This window comes from Mandrillus leucophaeus, unplaced genomic scaffold (genome assembly GCF_000951045.1).
Source record: "Mandrillus leucophaeus isolate KB7577 unplaced genomic scaffold, Mleu.le_1.0 Scaffold827, whole genome shotgun sequence".
NCBI lineage: Eukaryota > Metazoa > Chordata > Mammalia > Primates > Cercopithecidae > Mandrillus > Mandrillus leucophaeus.
Window position 1 is genome coordinate 662,435 of NW_012108997.1, and position 22,473 is coordinate 684,907.

At 33.4% G+C, this 22,473-nt stretch overlaps 1 pseudogene; it reads left to right on the plus strand.

Moving 5' to 3' along the window:
- The first annotated feature begins 1,734 nt into the window (after window positions 1-1,734).
- Window positions 1,735-22,473, plus strand: part of LOC105530496 — a 169,818-nt pseudogene continuing 149,079 nt past the window's right edge.

The following is a 22,473-nucleotide window of genomic DNA, read 5'->3' on the forward strand; positions in this document are numbered from 1 at the left end:
GATAGAATATTGCTGAACAGCGAGTGTTGCTGTCTGATTCTTGCTCTGGAAACTTTGTTTCAGAGGTATGCAGTGTCAATCTGCACCTAGTGGGGTATGTCTCCCCGTTAGGTTGCTCAAGGATCAGGGACCCACTTGAGCATGTATTCTGCCCATTCTCAGATCTCAACCTCTGTGCTGGGAGACCCACTGCTCTCTTCAAAGTTGTCACACAGGGTCATTTACATCTGCAGAGGTTTTTGCTGCTTTTTGTTTAGCTATGCCTTGTCCCCAGAGGTGGAGTCTACAGAGGCAGGCAGGCCTCCTTGAGCTGTGGTGGGATCCACCCAGTTCGGGTTTCCAGGCAGCTTTGTTTACCTACTTAAGCCTCAGCAATGGTGGGGGCCCCTCCCCCAGCCTCACTGCTGCCTTGCAATTAGATCTCGGACTGCTGTGCTAGCAATGAGGGAGGCTCTGTGTGTGTGGGACCCTAAGGGCCAGGTGTGGGATATAATCTCTTGGTGTGCCATTTGCTAAGACCCTTGGTAAAGCACAGTATTAGGGTGGGAGTTACCCGATTTTCCAGGTGTTGTGTGTCTCAGTTTCCCTTGGCTAGGAAAAGGGATTCCCTTCCCCCTTGCACTTCCCATGTGAGGCGATGCCTCACCCTGCTTCAACTCTCACTGGTTGGGCTGCACCAGCTAACCAGCACCAATTGTCCAGCACTCCCCAGTGAGATGAACCCGGTACCTCAGTTGAAAATGCAGGAATCACCCATCTTCTGTGTCACTTGCGCTGGGAGCTGGAGGCTGGAGCTGTTCCTATTCGGCCATCTTGCTCAGAATTGAAAACGCATAATCATTAAATCACAATATCATATGCAACGTGGCACAAGTGAACTTAAACCCATTCACCCTGTTATACATGGAGTGATAGTGGTGAGGACTATACAAAGAGACTATCAAGATATGAAATCTGCAATCTACAGAGACAGAACTTACTATGTGTTAAAAGAACAAGAAACATGAACTGGGTCTAAAAATAGTGACTTAACACGATATGGAATAGGTGATTTTGAGCAAAATATTGAGCTTATAACTCAGATTATCTTCTCTTCTATTATAAACAAAGAACTTTTCTCAAGTCTAGGTGGAAATAAGTGTGGTTGCATTTTATCCCTGTGAAACATTGAGGCACAAAGGAGGCCAACAAAAAAATATATTTTACATATATCTGTATATATTTGTTATTTATTTCAGCCACCCAACTTTGAAGGTTTTTTGGTGTTTGGGAACATTCAAGTTGATGAGTCTCGCTGAGGAAGCAATAAATACTTTTATCTATAAAAGCTAAAAAGATTCTGTGAATTCACTCTCCTAGCTTCCATTGCACATGACCTAAGCTCTATTAATCAAACATATGTGTATCAGACTGACACAGAAATGAGAGATGCAGATCTCTCTCTGTCTGGTTCTCTCTGTCTTTGTCTCTCTCTCTCTTCCTCTTTCTCCTCACAGTAGTAGTAGCAGCAAAGTCTGGTTGCTTTTACGTAAATAAAAGCAATGAAACTCCAGCATCTAGTTCTACTCAGCAGCAGTAGCAAAATTTTTCTAAGATAAATTTTTAACACTGCTTTGGAATATTTCTGGAAATGTAGCTTTGAGCCTTGCTCTCCAAGCCTCTCAACAAATCTGTGAGCTACCCTCATGTCCTTTTTCTGTTTAATCACCTAGCCAGCCTTTATTGCTTGCAAATATGAATCCTAATTGCTACAAGACTGTAGAACAAAGGTGAGATTTAAGGATTGCTCTTTCTTCATCAGACAGGATTAAGTGTTGCCTAGCATTAGCACACTTCAATTTACTCTGAATCAATACAAGCAACAGACAGAACTAGTAGTATTAATGCCCACATTGGTTTTAAAACTGGTGGCCACAATCTGTGATAATTTCGCAGAGCAGTGCTTGCATTTTCAGCTAGTACATTTTGGTAGTAACGGCAATTTCAGTGAGTGCCTTTTGCTTTAAGTGGCTTTTGGGAATTAGCATGGATTGACATGAAAGGTGAAAAGTAGCACTGGTGGCTTCAAAGGCAAAGGGGGATGATGTTCTTGTTATGACAGGGACAAACAACAGTGAAGGTACCTCTCTATGACTGCATAAAACCCCACAGCTAGAGCAAAAGAAGAAATTATCAAAAATCAAACACATTTAAGAAAATTTGTTTACAGGTATTGATTAGACAGATCTTGGTAAATTTCAGAAATATTTGGGAATGGGAAAAAGTGGGGCTTCAAAGAAAGACAGAGAGTTCTAGTGAATTCTTTGGTGGGAGTTGTAACTAGACAAATGTTCTTTATTACCAAAATTATCTACATTTTATGACTGATTAAAAAATCTACACATTAATACATACATAGAAAAGAAAACGTATTTGGTAGGGATATACAAGTTATCAAAGACATACAGAATGTCTTCTAACAAAAGACTGGCTTCTGAACAAAATATTGTACTGCCAAAAAGACATTAATTTTCTAAGGTTATTATTTATTTATTTATTTATTTATTTATTTATTTATTTATCTGGAGATGGAGTTTCACTCTTGTTCCCCAACTAGAGTGCAATGACATAATCTCAGTTCACTGCAACCTCTGCCTCCCAGGTTCAAGAGATTCTCCTGCCTCAGCCTCCCCCGGGTAGCTGGGATTACATGTGCCTGCCACCACACCTGGCTAATTGTTATATTTTTAGTGGAGACGAGGTTTCACCATGTTGGCCAGGCTGGTCTCGAACTCTTGACCTCAGGTGATTCATCTCCTCCGCCTCCCAAAGTACTGGGATTACAAGCGTGAACCACTGCGCCCAGCCTAGGGTTATTTATTAACAAACTTTCACAATGTTCAAAGTGTACAATGGTGTATATAAGCAAATACATGAAGAAAGGTATGCCTACATGTGGGAAATAGGTTGTGATGATGTAGCAGTGAGAATGAAGAAGTGAATATTCTAGGCACATTTATAAAAGAGTTTACGATGGGAAACAAAAATAGCTGGGTGGATAACAAAAAGTCTTGAATCCCAGAAAGAGAATGAAAACCTTCAAAAGGCTTGATTGGTTTTGTTGTCAAAGTGGTTTTTGAATGATGAAAATGTATATTTGTATGAACTACAGAATATATTAATCTACTGAGGAATTTGTATAAAAGTATATTGCAGATTTTTTATCGTTCTATTCTGTAAATTGACTTTCATCAGATTTGCTTCTCATATGAATAATTTTCCTGTCTCTGCTTGCTGTTTATTGCATGGAATAATTGGCATTTTGATGACTATTCTGAAAGTGCAAGTTCTAGTGCTTGACTGAGCTGTTCCTACAGCATTCAGACTCTGAATTTGTGTGGAAGCCTTTCCCATTTCACATTCTAATTCAAATCATAAATCAAAGTTGTGAATATAAAGGATTGTGAATAGTACAGCTCTGTATAGATTCATAACAAACTAAATTAACCCACAGGCTAGAATGGAAAGCTAAGGACATCTTTCAATTCGAACCAATTGGCTATTGAAATAAAAATCTGGCAGCTAGAGAATACAAAGCAGATTGGATAACATAATCCCTGTGAGAGCTTTATTTGACAAAAACATGAGTTTCTCATGTCTTGCTTAGTATGTGAGTATGGTGATTTCAGTCACATTTTAGCACTTTAAAGTCCTTGGCTTTTCCCCAAAATTTCCTATTTAAAAACTGGTATTTTTCCTAAGACCTTTTTTTTTTTTTTAAAAAAAAAAAATCTACCTTAGTTTTCTATAAATTTTGAACAGTGTTTTATTTTGTGTAATATGCCAAAAAGTGCATTGTAAAATATAATTGTGTATATTACATTTTTAACAAAGTAATTTTTATATTCTAAAGTGTGATTCAACATATGCAATTAGTTTCTACAATGACAAAAATATTTCCTCAAATGCCAGCTCATCAAGATTTGTTTCAAATTGTACTTATATACAAGCTGGGCTTTTTTTCTTTAGAAAAAGCAATTATTTTGTCAAATAGTATTTCTTTTACTGTTTTTTCTCTTTCGTCTTTGTTTTCCTCTGGATATTTTATTTTTGATTCTCATATTAGAAAGGAAGAAATATGAAACTAAAATGTGGCCATTTTAAGCATAGATTCTCAACATGTACATGATACAGTAAAATACTAAATAAACTTCCTGAAATACCCAGGGTAGTAGACGAAGCCTCACTTTCATGTTTTCTGGTACTGTATAGAGTTTACAGTATTTCTAGGAAAGATAGATTATTTTTGTAGCCATTCCTACAAATATTGTCTAAATGGTGTTAAAATTGGAAAGGCAAAAGATTCAGACTTGCTTTCTTTATTCTGTTAATATTATGCAAATCCAGATGTTATATGAAATTAAGGAGTTTTCCTACATTATCTTGAAAATTCAAAAGGTTATATATGTACTATATAAAAATACATATATTTAAGTTAAATAAAATATATCTGACTTGAAGGCTTTTTTATATCCTTAAAATGATTGTATTGATCTACAAACTTTTCAACAAATTATTATTATTATTATTATTTTGGTTTATAGAATATAAAATAGAGATGTAAAATCCAAACTAGAAATAAGTTTAAAAATCAGTGCCTACTATCTGTGACTATTTAACTTATATATGTAGCATTGGTATCATGAGTCATGATAGTAATTGTAAATTAAGACTACAAAAGACAATAGCTAAAAATATGGGATGTGTAATTTATATTCACTCATCTACTTTAATGAGGATATCTTTATCCGATACTGATATATTATTAACAGTTTGAAAAAAATGAAAATGCAGAGAACAATCATCTCTTAGAACTATGACTACTAATTGAACAAAAGACTATTTTTTTCAATCTGCAAAGCATGACAGTTTTATACTTTGGATATGTTTATTAATATATCAAAACTAGTTTATTTTTAAAAATTAAGTATCTGCCAGTGTCAGTGCTACCTGATATTAATATTTAGTTAAGTACTTCAAGAACACTATTGACTTTTTCAGTCTTTCTCTATATTCAATTATATAGGCATTCATTCAACAGCCATTTGTTGGGAATTTACTCAGCAGTGGTGCTAGGAATTCCCTTTGAAGTCGGTGTTTGCTTCCATGACTCTGAAATAGTATTCTAGGTGGGCAATAGGAATAATAATGCAGAAAGGTTAGCGGAGTCTGGATCCTTAAGGTGTAAAAATCCGTAATCTCCGTGGTAAATAACTAATCTCTAGCCTTTTTTTGTATGTGTGTGAAAAAAGAAATCAACTTCTATATTGTTTAAGTCACTATTATGTTGCAGGTTAGTATTGACAAGTAGCACAGTCATTGATATGCAAATTATTATGAGACACAAAAAGGTTTTTAAGGTATTGAATAGGAGAAAAAATATAAAAGGATCTTTGGAGTGATGTGCTAGATCAAGGAAAAGTAAAATTTAGGTGAAAGAGCTAAGAATATGAAGACCTAGACTTTTTTTTATCTACCGATCTTCATTGCTTAATATGGGCAGGCTTGATCATCTGAGAAAGGTTAGGCTTTCAGTGTAAGATTGGGGAAATCAGATGTATTTCACTAACAATTGAGAAAGGACCCTGAACCACAGAAGGGGATCTTAGCCTTAGCTACAACATCTCAATCAGTTTAGTGACACCTAAGCCACAGGCACAGCTAACTACTTGAATTCCTGACCTATAGAAACTATAAGACAAAAAATTTGTGTTGTTTTAAGCTGCAAAATTTGTGCTGATTTATTACATAACAATAGAAAATTTATACACTAGACAACTAGGTCCAAACAAATAAAAGAACATTCTACATGAGAATGTGCCAGACACACTCTTATGAAGTGTCATATGAAATGTACATTGATTGAATAACGTACATTTTAAAGATCTCAGGTCTCTTTCTGCAAAGATTAATCTGGTTGTATTCATTTTTGTGTTTAAACATTCATATGGTGGTGTCTTTTATAAAAGAATCATACGAATTTTAAATACTTAAAGATTTATCCTTTTTTAAAAGTGAGATTCCTGGGTTTTTTTTTTTTGTTTGTTTGTTTTTTTGTTTCTTTTTTTTTGAGATAGATTCTCACTCTGTTGCCCAGGCTGGAGTGCAGTGGTGCGATCTCAGCTCACTGCAACCTCTGCCTCCTGTGTTCAAGCGATTCTCCTGCCTCAGCCTCCCCAGTAGCTGGGACTACAGGCATGCACCACCACATCTGGCTAATAGAGACGGGGTTTCGCCATGTTGGCCAGGTAAAAGTGAGATTCTAAAAACAGAAATATCTATGGATCTTTCTTCTTCTTCTTCTTCTTTTTTTTTTTTTTCGTTCTATTTCAAGCCCCTCTTTTCCATCTACACTTGAGATGATACCACTGCACAACATCAAAAACTATACCTCAGTGTGCTACCCTTATAGATGAAAGGATAGTATAGTATTTATCAGAAAATTGGGGCCAGAAGAAGAAGTTACAAAGCACTGAACTTGGAATCATACGTATCTTCCTGAATAAACAAGTATTTTTCATATTTTTCTTTTGCTAAAATAATCTTAAAATGATGTTAATATTATAATAAACTTTGGATAACTACAAATGTGTGTCTTTCTATAAATGTAATTATATTTCCATTGAATTAGCAAGTTCCACCAGGAAGTTAACATAAATTTTTTAGTTTGCTTTGTGATTTACATAGGTTAACTATGTGCTTCTTAAACTCATTGTCTACATACTACTGAAGTAAACCAAAACTCCTTTTATGCCACTTCAGCACTAAACTCTCGTGTGCAATTGTAGTCAGTCATACAGGTTGAGGGGGCCCACGATATCAAATGAGAAAACAATCTTAACCTGTGTTAATTAAGAAAAGACTGCACGTTTTTTAATGAAAAATTGGTAGAGGCATTTTACATTAAAGTATCAATTACATTATGAAACTATTTTTAAAAAATTACAGTAACATTGTCACAGAATGAGTATTAACAATCCAAGTGATGAGATCTCTTTTTATGACCTGGGTAAATACATTCTTTCCAGGCATTGAGCATCATGGTTCATCACTGATATAAACCAGAATATCACTTTTGCTTGAAGAGGGGAAAATCTGTAATATTATTTGTATGTCTTACTTTAAAGTAGAATATTTCTAAAGATAAGGATATTTAAGTCAATTTATGTAGCAGTATTCTGAACACATGCATCACTTTTTTCCTGCCGTGAAATTTGCATATTATAGGACTGACTGAATAGTTATTTAAAATCATACACTGAATTTAATCAATTAGTATTCTTTAGCTCTGATGAAATCTCTATTGTTCTAAGTGCTAAAGAAAAAAAAAATTGAAAGAGGGTTAAAGAAAGTTTTCCAATCTACAAAGATAAATATTTTCAATAAATAAATAAATAAATAAATAAATAAAACCCTTCCAATCCTTTGCTTTTCTACCTTTTACTACCTCCTGGCAATCTTCTCTGAATAGACTTTCAACGTACTTTGTGCGTGTTTCTCTTGAGTCCCGGGAGGTGACCCCTTCAATATCAGGCCTAATGTTAGGTGCTCTTTTAGCTGGAAGGACCAAGTACATCATCTACTACTAAGCTGTGGAGGCAAGCTGAGGGATATATCTGGCAATATCATTTGAGCAATCTTATAGAAAACTTAATACATTTACCAAAAAAGGGAATAAAAGAGGGTAAAGAAGGAACAAGTTATCATCTTTGAACATATGGTAAATATTATCAACCATAAAAGAAAATCATAATTTATCTGGCCGGGAGACTAAAACAAATTGAAGACTCTGACATTCCTCTATTTCAGACATGTATTTCACACCCAATTCTATTTTGAATTTGTATAGGACACAAAGATACTAGGTCAACTTAAGCCTGGCATCCCTTGTCCCAACCCTCATTAATTCTCTGCTTACAATAGATGTTCATCTCATTCAGAAATAGAAATGCTCCCCAATCCACAGATCAAAGAATTAGAATATGCATAAATCAATTTATAAAATATTTAGGAGGGTGCATTTTTGCTAATTTTCTTCAAGATAGCCATTCAAAATACAAATTTGGTTTTACTGAAAATGTTGCTAACTTGGTGAAAAAGCAAAAAGCATGAAAAACTTTGTTGTTTAGATGTAATACTTCTAAAATTAAATTAAACTTTCATGAGTCAGGGTAAAAGAATAATATCTTAATATCTGGAAATCCATCCACTATGATATAATATTTTTCATCATTTGCATAGTCCTCTAAAGAGAGAAACTAAACATGAATACTACTAACAAAATAAAATAGCTAATATTTCATAAAGCATCTGTTCTTACATGTGACTTTATTAAATTTCCTTATAATTTCCTGGGAAATTATAGTAAAGTCTACAAATGTAACTAGCAATATAGAGGCTTAAAAGTAATCTTTAAGCTTGCTGAACACATTCAAGCCTTTGACTTTCACTTTAGGCCTTTATGTAAATAATATTTTGCTTTAGGCATAACCGTGAAATTAATATAATTAATATATTGTCACATCCATATAATTTAGAAGAACAGCATTAATTTATTCATTTTCTAAATAACAGGGTTCATCATAAGCTTTCTTAGCCAAGAAAAGAGATAAGATACTTTGTGACTTAGTTTGGTTTGCAACCTAAACAGCACTTATTGGCTACACCGGTCTAGACACCTGTTATTCTGTTACTAACTTATATTTATGAAAGACTAGTTTCATTCTCTCTGACAATAAGGAGAGTAACAGTGTTATGTGGGGTTGCTATCTCCTCTAGGGCTTGTACCTGTTTGGAGATATAAACTGGGAGAAGTTATCAGATTCTTTCTTGGTCTAGTTTTCTGAAAGCCAAAGAGAAAAGTGATTTAGCTCTACTTGAGCAGCCCCCTCCTTCACCACACATATCACACACACACACACATATACACACACACACACACACTCACATCACAATATCTCCATCATATACATTAATTCAGCTTCAGATGAATAAAGACAGATATCTGTTTCAACAAAGAGAGACACAGGTGGAAAATTTCTCATCATTTGTTGCCTTTTTCAACTTGAAGAACAAGAGGATCAATCTTTAAATATAAACTTCAAAGATTTCACAGTGAGAACATAGGAATGCAGTTCTTATTATTTGTAATTTATGGTCAAACGTAAAATAAATAAAAAGTAACTTGGAAATAATATTTACAAATAACTTTAGTTAATGAACAAAATATTTCCTTTATTATTTTAAGTCTTTGAAAAAATATTACAGGGAGCAAGTATTCATTTATAGACTTGACAAGAAAATTTCTGACTAAACTTTGTTTGTTTGAAAAGGAGCTAAATTGCTTCAAGGCTGCATATGGAAATGCCTAACTGCACTTTCTATTGCATATTACAGTAAAGAAAGATTGTAATAAATGGATCATATTTATTTCTTTATAGGTATAATCTGGAGACATTTTATGCAGAAGAAGAGCCAGTGGAGGTGGGGCTTTTCTGGTAATTACTGCTATCAGCTGAAAAGAGGTCACAGTTCTAGACAGTTAATTTTACTGTCTCCACTTTCTTGGGCCCACACAGTCCTATCACCCTGAAATTCTGAACCTGCGTGGTCATGACTCTCATATCTTTTTGAAGCAGAGATGGGGATAAACAGAATATTGTATCTTTTCCTCTTACTTGAAAAATGTGAGTCTTCTCTTTTCCCAGGAAAGGAAGAGAGTTTGGCTAATTCATTTATGAAAGAAATATTTTACTTGACATTTACTGTATTCATTATACTTATGAAATAGATAATGGGAGTTACTGAAGGGAATTTTCTGGAATTAAAGTATGCAAAATATTTTGGTAACTCATAATATAGAAGCATCTGTAAAATTCTATGATAATGTAACAAAATTTAATAGATTCAGCTACTCATTTAAAAAACATACAAAGTAAATTATAAAGCATATTGTAAGAAGGCTTTACTGGAAGATCTAGATAAGCTATTATGCATGTTTAATAAGTGAATATAAGCTATTACCATATGCTTTGAGTAGCAAGTAATTTAATATATTTGCTGTATCTTGAGGGAAAAATGCAATAGATTTAACAAAAAATGTTTGTGTTTCAAACTAAATATTAATTTTTTATTTGAACTAAGGAGTAAGGACACACTGCAAAGAAGAAGCCCTTTGGTATACCTTCTTTTGCCCCAGCATTTTAGCTGTCCAAATCAGGTAATATCTTTTATGTTCTTTACCATCTTGAGGGGAAAAGGCCATATCAATTCTGTCAAAAATATTTTTCATAGAACTACCATTGTAAGCTTTTCAAAGTTATACATTATATAGTCATGAACTATTAAAAGTGAAAAATACAACTAATACAATTTTGTGATTTTAGAGATGACAGCTTGGCCCCCAAAATTTAGTCAAATATATGCAAATCATTATTAGAAAATGAAGACCAAGTTCCTTAGCTCATTATACATGACCTGCAGTTAATTGTACAACATCTTCCTTTCAGGCATGATTTTCCAAAAGACAAGGGTAATCATTGCATTAGTCTGGTTAAGCTAGATTATGCTGCAGTAAGTATCAACTTCAAAATCTCAGCAATTTAATATAGCAAGTTTATTCTCATTCAGTGTTCATGATAAGTTTGAGTAACTCACTTGTATGGCTGCCTTCTGACTGCTATCCAACCTCCTTCGGTACTCTAGGAGCTGCCATCTCACCCTGAGTCTTTGTTCCCATGGCTGGGAAAGAAGGACAATGGAGAAGTCACAGTTATTCTATTTTTTTGTCTCAGAAGTTGCATGGATCACTTCCGATTATCATCCATAAAATATAATTAATCTAATTATTTTAACGACAAGAGCACTGAGAACATTGTTATTTCTGTGACCAGGAAGAAGAAAAGTAGATGATGGTTGAATACTAGAAATGCCTTACTAATAATGTCTGTCTCATCATCATGCTTGTATTCTTATAAGTCATAGTATCTATTTTGAATTGCATAGCCTCTGCCACTTTTTATATGTGTAATTTCATTTAATTTATGATTCATCCTGCTTTCTTCACCTATATATATGATCTGGAACAGTGATACTATAATAATATTTTGTACCTAGTACTACATATTAAATTTTAAAAAGCCCTTGCACATAGTAAATATTCAACGAAGCTTTGTTAAAATAATAAAGAAATGAATAAATGGTAGCTGGCCATTCAGCAGTACTCTCTTGTGGATAATTTTAACATATTGTCACTACTCTGGCAACATGTCTATGTTCTATTTGTGCTTCAAATGAAACCTTCTCAATAGAGCCATATCTTAACAGGCCAACTGGTGTGTCGTCTCTAGCCATTAAAATTTAGAGCTCTGGTTATCAGAAATTCTCATTTTTCATTCCCCATACACCACAATAGTGTGTAAGTAGAAAACATGATGGGTTGGAGTTAGCAGTTGGGTTCCAAGCCCAGCTATTGACTTACTGTGTGACCTTGGGCAGATGATTTAAAATCTCTGGCTTATTTACTTCATTTGTGACGTGGAGTAAAAATAATAGCAACAATTTCATTGACTTTTAAAAAATTCAATGTGATACTCCCTGAAAAACACTTACAAAAAAAGCTTGAATCAGATGGGCAAAGCATTCTATTAAATTTAAACTGTATATATTTGACATAGAGCTTTAGTCTTTGGATATTGTACCCTTAAAATTAGGAACCATCGAATATTTGTTGCAAAAATAAATATTAATACCAGGATTAAAGGCTTTCCTTAGAAAGTGTCAATACTACTGATTCTACCCCCAAATATATATTATATATATACACACACACCCATACACACACATACGAACTCACATATATATGTATATATGCATCCAAGGATTCAAATACTAGAAAATAGAAGAGGTATAGAATTTGTAATCCAAACATAAGCTCTTCTGGATAAGATAGGCTAGAGACAATTTGAGAATAAGATTTGTGTATGAATACTCACCACTGCTTCAGAGCTGTTTTCTGTTGTATTGAACCCACAGTATTGATCTATATATTCTAATAAATGTGCAGAGGTATTTCTATAGGCTTCTTATAGTATCAATCTGACTCTGAAATTTAGGAAACACAATATTAAATCTTGATTTCTTTTTGACTGGCTACATAAATTATAGCTAGTTTTCAAAGAATGTATTTCCAAAGACATTATTAAAGAAGTTAGGTGAAGCCTGAATGATTCTATAGAAATAAATGAAACAAAAACACCTTTCCCCTGACATTATAAAACTAATGTTTTGTTATTGGAGAAAATTTCAAGACTATCTCAAGTCAAAATAGTTGAATACTCATTTTCTGTGATATGACAATACACTTGCTCCCATACTATGACTGTAATATCATAAGTCTTTGGTTGAAATAGAAATGTTTTACCTATGGAAGTAAAACACAAGGGTACCAACACCTTATGTGCTTTGGCATGAATTATTTTATCACTTTTTCTTGCAAGACACCTAAGTATATATAGAAATTTATGCAGAAACGGGTTATTTCAATTGAGATGGTAAAAGATATTTCCAGAATGTGGAAATCTGCTCAGGAATATAAGCTTATTTGGATTCAACATAAGTGAGCTAATTAGTAACAGGGTAGCAAAAACATAAGGTATTTAAAAGGGCTAAGGTTCACCAAAGAATGATAATTTATTTTAACTTCTTGGCACCTAGTGTCAGGTTTTAACTTCTTAGAGCCTAATTACTATTTTTTACATCTTCATTTTATGTGATAAATTATTTTTATACATTTGCTTGTAATATTATATATTTTTGCAAGTAATAGCAGCAGGAAGCAGACAAATACCTAGGCAGAGAGGGGTGGGTCTCTGGTGAAACCCCACCTCCAAGCCAAAGACAGTTTAAAACCTGAAAGCCAAGCTACAAGCCAAATGCACAGACCAGATTGAGAACCTGTCTTCCTGTTCGCCATGCTTTCCTCTGATTGATCCCCACCCTTCACCTATTTTACATATACCTACCTTTCCCTAATTGGTTTTTACACTATTGTGCCCACCTTTGGGGGGTGCCTTTGTTTTAACCTTTTTTGCATACTAAAAGCAATCAGCATGCACTCCCCTATTCTGAGCCCATAAAAGCCCCAGACTCAGTCACAATGGGAGATAAGCTATTCCTGCATTCCCTATCCACCAAGAGCTGTTCCATCACTCAATAAAATTATCCACCCTCCTCCCCCTTCAATTATCAATGTATTCTCTTTCTTCTTGGACCCAGGAACTGCCGAAAGTGGGTACGAGTTATAATATAGGTGGCTGGGGCATGTGCAGCCTGGCCACAAGATGAGCCGGTGCAGCAGCCAGGTGAGGCCTGGCAGGACAAGTGGGTGGGCCACCTCTTGCAGCAGGTAGCATGCCTGAGTGAGGCCTGAGCTGAAGTGTTGCTGGCTGGAGTTCCCTTGCTGGCAAAGTGAGCAAGAAAAATCCTGTATCGTAAAGAACGTAGTGTAATACCAACTCATAGAAATGTAGCAAACACAACTGTGAATAAATTTTTAACATTTGTGAAATTTTAGTCACAAATGTCTTTTCAGTAATTTTAGTGCAAAATTGAGTAACTTTGATTCCTTAGAAAGAAAAATAAAATAACCTTTGTTACTCTAACCAGGAAGCAGAATAAGTGCATCATATAATTCTCAACACTCCCTGGAGACAAAAGTATTATTGATCAACACACATATGTATGCATAAAGTGAATTAGGGTCAGAAGTATTAAGTTACTTGCTCAAGAAATCCCAGCTAGAAATTTGCTGAGCTGGAATTTAATCTCATTAACTCATATTTATTTTTCTGTTAAGATACAGTTAGATTCACCATAATTTTTGCCTCACAACACACTCTGATCATGAATCTACATAAAACCCTCTTTTTATTTATTTTACATAAGTATGAATATGTATATAATTATACGTTCGTATTTTAATAAGAACGTAGGAATCTACCTACAAAACCAGAAATAAAGATCTCAAAAATCTCCCTCTGTGGTCTGTCCTTATCTCAAATCCTTGCCTCTTCCTTTAAGACAACCAACATCCTAAATTCAGTCTTCATGATTACCCAGCCTTATTGTTTATATTATTTTATCTCTGAAGAGTATATGCATTAAAATTTTTTTTAATTTATAAAATGTATATCATATTGTATGTAATTATGTGTATATTGTCACTTAATATGTTGTTGTCTACATTCACATTATATTGTAGACTGTTACTGTACATTAGATTTATTTTGAAACTAATTATATTCCACAAGATGAATGTTTCACAATACTTTAAATTTCTAGGAGCACATAAAAAATGTGCCATATTACCTAGACGTGAACAATTCTAAATATATTAACAAGAGTAAAATATTTTAAAATGTTCAAAAAAACAAACCATGAAAGAGAAAAAAACGCAGGGTTATCAGGCACAAACTGCTGTTCATTTTGAATTATTTTTGTTCAATAATTTTGTGACCTGATTACTTCTGCAGATGAGTCCATTTATCCATGTGTAAACTGCAGGAATGGTTCAAGTATATAAATGAATCACCATAATTAAGGAGTTTTATCTGTAACCTATATTAAATCTTGTCACTATATTTTAGTAATAGATTTAAATAGGGTCTATGTAAAGTATTGCAGAGAGAATTCCAAAATGTTAGAAATTATTTCTTATGAGAAATAAGGTAGCCACATACACAGCTTGAGAGAAATCTTCTCTAGTAAGGACATTGTTAAGGCAGGTAATAGGGTGATCTTGGATTTGTTGCTAGGATAGATTGCCTGTTATCTCAGGACTCCATAAGACAACATCTGAGACTCAAAAAGCTCTGCATTCTATTTCCCTATTCCTATTATTCTCATCTTAATTATAAGGAATCCGTAAGAAAATAAGTATACAATTTTCGGCTATGTCTCAATACACAGTATGGTATCTATAAGGGTTGTAAATATTATTATAATGTTAATAGATACATGCTAATTATTAAAGGACTAGATTGAAGAGGAGTATGATCACTCTTGCAAGTTGTTTTTCAAGGAACACTGGAAATAAGTGATTGTATAGCCTTGTTTCTCATGTACATGTGATCTTAAAGCAATCCCGTGATAAATGAATTCCAGATATGTTTTTGTCCTCAGAGGATGACTAAAAGTATTCACCATACTTTTTACAAATGGCCAGGGTTCCATAGGAGCCACACTTTTATAAGCAAAAAAAAGTCTCCTTGGAGTAGTTCTGTAAATCACATATAACTACTGTCCCAATTGCAATGAGGAGAAGCAATTAAGGGACATATGACTTGCCCTTCCTCTACCAGTCCCCTCCCAAAATGCAACCATGAACACTAGGCAGAATGTGTAGATCATTCACAAGGTTCCTAAAATCAGAAAAATACTGAAAAATTGCATTTTGTTACTTTCCTTGAAAAGAACTTTCTTTTATATTCATTATACATGTACGAAGGAGCACAAGTAAAAGAAGAGAAGATTAGGTATCCCTATTTTAGTGAATGACACAGTGATTGGTGAGATCATTGAGGTGCTGTTAGGTGAGCCTATTTTTATATAAATAAAATTACCATGGCATTAATTAAAATAGAAGTCCGCAGAGGGAAAAATAAAGCATGATGATAAAAATCTTCAGTTTTATTTTCTTTTAAATTAAGAGGGAGATTAAATTAAGCAAATTTAAAATGGTATAAAAGAGTTTCAATACTTCTTGCCATAAAGGAAAGTAGTTAAGACAATGTTTTACTCTCCACCTTCTGTTAATGTGTGGCACTACAAACTCCTTTTTAAAGATCACTTGTAAATCTTTTCTTATTGGGCAACAGGATTTACCAAATACAATTCTGAGAGAAATGCTTTCCTAGAATTCCCCCAATTTTTTTTTTTAACAGAAAAAAATGGAAATTTTAGGCTGAACCCTCACTCTTATTTTGACGAATGTGTAAACTGATGTGCCTGCAGTTGCAATTGTGGGCATTATTCAGACCCTTAAATCTCTATATCTTCATCTTTTCCTGCCCTCTGCTCACCTCTGCAGTCCAAAATACATTCACCTTCTTAAAAAGGTATAAAACTGCTCTATAATGAATGACTGTCTGTTGGCAGCATGTGTACATATGTGTGCCTAGAATATCTAGGGCAGTATGGTAGCAACAAGATATCTATTTTATAATGAATCTGTAATGTGCTCTAATGTTTCTTACTTGGCCATATGGCGCTGAAAGGGAGGATAGCGCCCCAGCATGCAACGAAGTAGCAGCAGTTTAACAGTGGTAAATGTGCTCCCTCTGCCCTTCTACATCTACTGCCCCACAGACAATAAGTTGAGAATATGGTTATATGCCATAAAAACTAGAACTTCTAATTGACTTTGCCACCAGAATAAATTTAAAAAGTCTGGATATAATCAATAGTTTAGGAAAAAACGCTTAGTTAAATAAAGTTATAAAATAGAAGAACAGTGTATTCATGAGTTTTTTGAAAGTGTAACTGAGATAATACAAGTAAGCACCTTATATGGATGTCTTGCACTTAATAAGAGCTCACTGGTTTATTCTATATTAAAAATTATTATAAATTTTGAGAATAAATAGGAAATGGGTGTTGAATGTTAAAAAAAATTCTATCCAGTTATATAGTGTGCTATTTTTCTCTCATACAATTGTTTCTGTTGGCAAATTCAGTAAAATCAACATCTCCATTAGGAAAATAACCCTTACACATAAATTAAAATCAGTGCTATAAAATGGAGAGATGAATATGACCATAACATCCTCAGGGATGTGAGACTAGAATTTCAATTTGATACCACTAAATTACAATTACATTTTTGTTAGAAGGAATACATCTAAAGATTCCATGTAAATCAAATTAAGAGCACTTAGGCACAATTATCACTGGCATACAATTTGAATCACTTGGGATAAAGCCTTAGCAATTGTCTTAACCACAGGCAAAATAGCAACTGAAACCTAAAAATCAAAATTTAGAAGAGCAGTTTTGTATTTCTCACTTAAACAGAGCCAGAATAAATTGTGTTTCTATAGTCCGTAATGTTGAGAGAAAATGAGTATACATATGTGTCGACATTTTATCTGTAAGCTTGGAACAACTTTAAGAGTTTAACATCCGTTTTTTTAAATCTGATATGAAAACTATAATGCAAATTAATACCAGAAGATAACATTCATTTGCTTTTCAAAATTGTATTCCCTTTGAACACAATTCAAATCATAAATTTTTTTAAAAAGTCAACATTTTACCTAAAAAGAAGAGTTACATGAAAATTGCTTCTTCAAAAATCAAATAACATTTTATAAGTCAAAGATAAATTGCATAAAATTTAATCAAACCTTTTATCCAGTACTGAAACCTGCATCAGAGTGAATCATTTCAACTACATATGCATATTTCCACTGGTGGACAAAACTCTGTTTTGTTTTGTTTTTGAGGTAGAACATTCTAATTCTTCAATCTTTCTTATTGACCGAAAAAAAATCCTTTTTATGAGATGAGCACATAAATTTTAAATTTAGTCACTTCAGATATTTATCTTACATATCTGTTCTATCTCAAGAAAATAGATTTACTTCTCTAGCCTCTGAAGGCATTTGAATATCTAAACTTCACTGAAATATCTTCTTTTCCTGTGATTGCTTGTTTGTCATCATTTACATAGTTCTCAGCCTCTAGGTCAATCCAACACTAAATATGTCCTTTTAACTGAATTCCCCATTCCATTTGTGGACAAGTCAGTGGAGAGAAAAATGGGATTGTTAACTTCCTTGACCTGAGGCTTTTGTTTGTATCTATAACTTACAAAATTTATAGTATACTTGCAGTCCACCAGAACTTTCAGATCTTTTTCACAGGAGGTATGTATAATTCAAGATCATACTATGACTATGTAATATTTTTTTGCATCTAAATGTGGAACTTTATATTTTGTCCTTTCTTCCTAATCAATAATGTTTTCACCATTTTGAGTCATCTACATCAGTCTCCCTTGCAGTCAAATATGACTACATTTTTATGTGATCTGAAGTAATAACCACTAATTTCAGGTCTGGTACTTTTGCTTTGTGGTAATTTCAGGTACTGATGCTTTTGGAGTTTCTTTGCATGTTCTTGAAACCCCTTCTTCTTTCTGGAGTAGGAAGGACAATCCTAGGGTACCAGGGTTGCAAATAATCAACAAGTAGAGCTTTACCACTGACTTTACTGCTCCACTATAAACTGTTAAACAAGAGATCATTCCATTTGTATTAATTTTAATGTATCATACTTTTAAGGCTCATCTGATAACATTGCCACATCCCTAAGAGCCCCTTCATCCCTCTGTTAGATTGACTATTTATAATAAATCCCACAATTTTACCACATTCTAACAAGAGGATCTATTCCTGTGATGAGCATGCATGCTTACCTTTTAAAATTTCAGATAACATAGAAAACCAAAATGACTTTAAGGAAAAAAAATAGCAAAAGAAAGTATATAGGATCCAGATTAATTTCCTGGAAAACAAATGCTTGAATTACCCTATATATGTATATAAATTTTAACTTTTAAATGGTACTGCTATTGCATGATACATTTCAGAGAATTATTCAAAATGAAAAAAAGTGCACTTATCTGAAACAGTGGTGTTTTTTCCCCTTCAACTTTCAAGTGCTATTCAAACTCATCAGAAATTTAAAAGCATGCCACAGACTATCAAACAAGAAGTTGATGACTAGAAAATAGTTGTTAAATGTCACATTACTGTCTTCTGATGATCGTCTGTCTTCTGGAGCGTTTTATAGTCTTGCCTCACTTGTAAAACAATTTGATAGAATTGTTATAAATGGGTTAATCTTTACATAAATAATTTTATGTTACTTTACAAAAAGTTGAAGAAAGCCTCCAGAACTTGGTGGCAAAATGCAATCAAAAGTTATAAAAAATTGTTAAAATATGTTGCCCCTAATAGTTTGACATGAAATGTTTTATTGAAATTTTACTCTTAATTCTTTATGAATTCCAATTAAATGAGGAAGCATTTTTATGTGGGAAGATAACCCGCAGCTGTCTTCATATTCGTCCATGAAGCTGTCATTGAAAGGTTACTGATATCTTTCTACTTTATTTCAATGCATGACCAGTGATACCATTGTGCTTTCATTAATGTTAAATTAGAAACCTCGTAAAAGTTTTACTCTTTAAAATGCTGATATTTTCCAGTTAATGTGTAAGAATATATAGAAGCATATTGTGTAAAAATAGTTAATATAAATTAAAGGACATGTCTCAAGTAATTAATTTGTTCCAAACCTATACTACATTCTTAGTGTCCCAAGTCTTTAGTCTCTTTTAAAACCTGAAGGTAGAATTGTAGACGGCTGAAAAATAAGTTATTTGGAAACATCTATTTTCCTGAAATCTACACGTACTTTTTAAAAAAATATGTGTTATCAATTCCTCAAAGTAGTCTCTTTTTCTTAACTTTTATTTTAAGTTCAGGGGAATATGTACAGGCTTGTTAAATAAATAAACCTGTGTCATATGTGTTTGTTGTACAGATTATTTCATCACCCAGGTATTAAACCTAGTATCCATTAACTATTTGTCCTGATCCTTTCTCTCCTCCTGCTCCACCCTCCAGTAGACCCCAGAGTGTGTTGTTCCCCTCTTTGTGTCTCTGTGTTCTCATCATTTAGCTCCCACTTCAAAGTGAGAACATGAGGTATTTAGTTTTTTTGTTCCTGAATTAGTTTGCTAAGGATAATGACCTCCAGCACCATCCATGTTCCTGTAAAGGATATGATCTCATGCTTTTTTTTTTTTTTTTTTTAAATAGCTGCAAACTATTTCTTGGTGTATATGTATGACATTTTTGTACAGTCTATCATTTTAAGCAAAGTAATTGTTTATAGTACTTATGAATACTATATTTACACTTTGTAAGGGTTTTTTTTTTTTTTGAATTGTGGCTAATATAACTTCTTACATGATATTTTAACATTTACAAGTTTTAAAAGAACTTTTAATTGAAAATTTTAAATGTACCTAATTATATTTTTACAAAGTATAATTATTAATAGAATGATACATAAAAACTACAGATTGATTACTTTGTACAATTTAATAATCTGTGAAACAACTAATCTGATTTTAAAAATTACACAGCATTACCACATCTTTGGAAGCATCCTTATTCTTCTATTAGTGACAGCTCTTCTCATTCCTCTCCTGATTTCTAATGCCATACATGTGTAACCATTTTTCAGTCGGAGTCGCGCTCAGTCGCCCAGGCTGGAGTGCAGTGGCCGGATCTCGGCTCATTGCAAGCTCCGCCTCCCGGGTTCACGCCATTCTCCCTCCTCAGCCTCCCGATTAGCTGGGACTACAGGCGCCTGCCATCTCGCCCGGCTAGTTTTTGTTTTGCATTTTTAGTAGAGACGAGGTTTCACTGTGTTAGCCAGGATGGTCTCGATCTCTTGACCTCGTGATCCACCCACCTCGGCCTCCCAAAGTGCTGAGATTGCAGGTGTGAGCCACCGCGCCCGGCTGTAACCCTATATTTTAATTTTAAATTTATGTTCATGGCATCAGACAATTTACATTATTTTGCATCTGATTTATTTCATTCAAAACTAAGTTCATGAGATTCATTCATGTTTTTGAGTAAAGTAGTGGCTCATCCACTCTCTTTGCTAAATAGTATTCATTGAAAAAATGTGTCACCCTTTATCTATTTATTTTTTATTACTATCTATAAGTCTGATATCTATATACCTTTTAGTTGTTTCCAAGATTTGGGCATTATAAATATTCCCACTAAGAAAAAAAAAAAATGTATTCCAAGTATTTTTACATTTATCTTGGCTGTATTCCTAAAAGCGAAAGTACTGGGTCACAGAATACTTGCATTTTCAACTTTATTGGGTATGTCCAAACACTCATTCCTACCAGTAGTATAATGATAATCCCAATTAATTCACATTTTTGCCAAAACATGTTAGCCTTTTACTATTACCCAAACTTGTATATCTGTAGTGCTATATCATTTTGGTTTTGTTTAAGTTTTGCTATGACTATTAGGACTGACACATTTTTCATCTATTTTTTGGCCATTTGAGAAACCAACAGCACTTTGATATTGGTCAGTTACCACTTTTACATTTTGCTATGCCTATTAGGATTGATACATTTTTCATCTGTTTACTGGACATATGGGAAACCACTAGAATGCTGATATTTATCATGTTTGAGTTTTGGCAAAAATATTTCATTGGTAGAGTCGTATATTTCTACAAGGTGGCATGTATGGAAGATATGTAATTTCTACATATCTCCCTTTTTTGATATGGATGGGCTTTGCTAATCATTGCCTAGATTCATTATTCTAGTGGCAAAGTGATGACATCAAGAATCATTTATACTTAAATTGTAGTTGGAATACTTATTTAAAGAAACTTAAATTTTTCCTCATCAATTACTTGGTTTTCATGAGGTACTGTTTGTGTAGATAAGCACTTGAGGTATTACAAAATCCTTTTTATTTAATACTTTTCAAAATAATAAGATATCCTCAAATAAGATGCTACCTTGGGCATTCTGATTTCTAAATTTATTTGTCTTCAGCCCCATGAGACAGAAAATACTACCTTTCCCCAGCTTTCTTAGCATATTTCAAAGAGAATTAATTAATTTTGAAATATCTGCTATATCTCAAATCACTGAAGTTATTATTTCATTGAGGCTTAAGTATCTTATATTTGGCTTATAAGAGATCTTTCAGATTGGAATTTAGGCCATTATAACATGATCCCAGTAGTCTTTCTGCATGGCAAGTTATTCCAAGCTAAATTATACAATATAAATCTTCTGTTCCAAAGTTGGGATCAATCACTGCCCCTCTCCCACTGCAACACCCTGAAAGAGACTTTTTCCCTTTAGTTACAAAATGCAATCTGATATTATAAGTGCTCATTATAATACATAATATATATTATATATATAATATAAGGTTTTCATCGTCAATTCTAGGCTTTTTACTGATCTGAACTAGGAATTACTAGAGTTTTTTTTTTAAATGAAAATGGTGTATAAACTCAAACTTACATTCCCAAAACAAATTTAGCACTGATATTTAAGCTATGTTATTTAAAATTTGTGATGTTTTCCATTATGCTGATAATTTTTTATATTATCAATCACAATATAATTATGCTTTGTGTTATTCTAATAGAAATTTACTTGAAATATTTTGTGTGTGTATATATTTGTATGTAAGGTTATGATAAAAGCTGTTGAGGTAGACAGCATAATGAACCCCCGCACCCCACAAAATATTCATGTTCTATTCCCTGGAAACTGTGAACACATTATCTTAAATGGCAAAA